We start from the raw sequence: 2885 nt of genomic DNA on the forward strand, positions 1-2885 counted from the left end.
TTTTTACTGTTTATTTTTGAGAGGGAAACGGAATGTGAGCGGGGGAAAGGCAGAGACAGCGGGAGACACAGAATCCAAAGCGGGCTCCAGGCTCCGAGCTGTCAGCACAGAGCCTGACGCGGGTCTCCAACTCACAAACCATGAGATCATGACCTGAGCTGAAGTCGGATACTTAACCTACCGAGCCACCCAGGCACCCCAGGAATTATTTTTTTTAAGAAGTGAGTCTTGTATTAGTCCTGAAGGCTGTATAGACTTTTCCCAAGTAGAGATGGACACGACTGCATGAGGGGATTTTGCCTTCTGCCATATGCTATGAAGCAAAGCTTGTTCCTTTCCTACTCAGCCATGCAGGTCGAACTGACTAAAGCAATGGTTAGGGAGAAGCCGAGACCCCTGTCTCAGTTGGTGGGGCGGGAATTTGTGAGACCGTATTACACGCTGCCGAACCAGGCCCCAGACATGTTGTACAGATTTTATGGAAAGAACTCTTCTTATGTCCCTGGGGGATTGGATTCAAATGGAAAGTCAGCAGATGCCATCTGTGGACAGAAGGAAATCCATAGGAAAGTGATGTCATAAAATTTGCAACTGCCACACTAAGATGTGCCATGTTGGTGTTCAAACCACTCTGAACGATGGTGTGGTGGTCCAGGTGATGGGGTTGCTTTCTAATAACAGCCAGGCTCTGAGGAGATTCATGCAGACATTTGTCCTCGCTCCTGAGGGCTCTGATGCAGGTAAGTTCTGCACTCAAAGTGATATCTTCAGATACCAAGAGGTCTTCTGTGGCTTTGTCCCTGGGCCTCAGGAGAGATCTGAGGAAGAGGTAGAGGACCTGAAGAAAGACAGCAGATACCTGAGGTGGCACCTGATGATTCTGGGACTTTCTATGATCGGACTTTCAGCAATGACTGGGAAGAACATTCAGAGGAACCTGTTGCTGAACCAGAGCCTGATCCTGAATCAGTAGCAGAGCAAGAACCTACGTCTAAAATCCAGGAGGACAAGTACGAGCCAGTATTGGAAGAAATTGCTCCTAAGGATGTTCAGAAGAGTTCTCCCCCAGCACCTATGGACATAGCTCAGACCCTAGAGGAGGACCTGAGGACATTCTCTTGGGCATTTGTGACCAGAAAGATCCTTCCGCCCAGTGGAGCCCTTGCAGTTACTGAGATCCCACCTTATGTTGTTAAAGTACCAGCTTCACAGCCTCATCTTTGGCCTAAGCCTGACTCTCAGATTCCACCACAGGAGACTCAGAGGGATCAAAGAATGTGAGAACAATGAATAAATAGTCCTCCCCAAAGGGGACATAGACTCACAGTCTGTGAGGCTGGTGAGCAAGGTGACACCGAACCCCAAAAAACTGCAAGACTCCCTGATGGTCACCAACTTTTCATTGGACATGAAGTGGACAAACCAGGGCTTAAAGATTTTTTCCCAAGTTATGGGAATGTGCTGGGGCTATGCATTAACAGTGGCAGGAAGTTACCCAATTTTGGTTTTTTGTGTGTGATGATTCTGATCCTGTTCAGGAGACCCTCAGGGTGCCTGGGTGGCTCAGTGCGTAACACGTCGTACTCTTGCTTTCAGCTTAGGTCATAATCCCAGGCCCCTTGGGAGGGGGGCCCCTTGCCAGGCTCCTTGCTGAGCATGGAGCCTGCTTGGGATTCATTCTCTCCCTCTCCCTCTCCCTCTCCCTCTCCCTCTCCCTCTCTCCCCCTCTGCCCTTATCCCCTACTCACACACTCTCCCTCTCTCTCTCTAAAATAAATTAATTTTTTTTAATTTAAAAATTGTTTTAATGGTTATTTATTTTTGAGAGAGAGAGACAGATAGACAGAGTATGACTGGGGGAGGGGCAGAGAGAGAGGGAGACACAGAATCCGAAGCAGGCTCCAGGCTCTGAGCTGTCAGCACAGAGCCCGACATGGGGCTCAAACTCATGAACCGCAAGATCATGACCTGAGCCAAAGTCAGACACTTAACTGACCGAACCACCAAGGCGCCCCTAATTTTTTTTTCCATTAAAAAAAAAGAAAGCCCTTAGCAACAGGCCCGTCGTGTTCAGAGGTAAGGTCCACCTGAATGGAAGAGAAGAAGACTTGAGTCCTCTTCTGGGAAGGGGACCATTGACATAACAGCCTGCAGGGACCTGGGGGCCCTTGAGGTGGGCCGGGTGGTGGACAAAGAGACCCTTCCTGTGGAAGCAGGAGTAAGAAAGAAATTATTCCAAGGCAGCGAATTGCTCCTCATTGATCTTCACACAGAAATACCAATCTAGCTCCTGCAGAGAGGTGAATGCCTTCCACCAGGGCTCAGTATCCCAAAGTATGACCCTAGTCTATTATAAATTGCTGACGTTTGTACAATTTTACTATTTCTGTTAATGCTGTGTGCTCCCTCTCCCTCCCCTCCCTCTCCTCACCATTCAGCCATTCACTTCCATTTTCATGGGATGGGATCTTAGGAAAAACAAATTTTCAAAGAAGAGAAAAAGACTAAATTTCCTTGCTTCACTTTTGCATATACACACTGGGCTTTTTGTAAATAGCCATTTCCCCAAAGGATTGTGCCTTGCTTATTGCTGACATTTGGTATGTTTCATTCATTAGAATATTTCTTGTTTTGTATGTGTTTAAATAGCCTGGGAGAAACACAGGATTTGATCAGTATTTTGAAGGCAGGGGGAAACAAAAAGAATTTTCACAAGTGGAAAGAAAGAAAAATGGCACGCTATGGGGGAGAACCATCACGAACAATACTGAGAAGGTAGAAAGGAGCATAGGGTCTTTGGGAACAAAAAGTAGAAAATCAAATGACTTGGGGGCAAATGATAGAATCGTGATTATCATCATAGAAGATAATCGGATAGTGAGGTA

At 46.9% G+C, this 2885-nt stretch overlaps 1 pseudogene; it reads left to right on the plus strand.

Annotated features, from left to right (window-relative positions):
• Positions 1 to 372: 372 nt before the first annotated feature.
• On the plus strand, positions 373 to 2262 carry LOC102968904 (annotated as a pseudogene).
• The last annotated feature ends 623 nt before the right edge of the window (positions 2263 to 2885 follow it).

Source organism: Panthera tigris, chromosome F3, assembly GCF_018350195.1.
Source record: "Panthera tigris isolate Pti1 chromosome F3, P.tigris_Pti1_mat1.1, whole genome shotgun sequence".
NCBI lineage: Eukaryota > Metazoa > Chordata > Mammalia > Carnivora > Felidae > Panthera > Panthera tigris.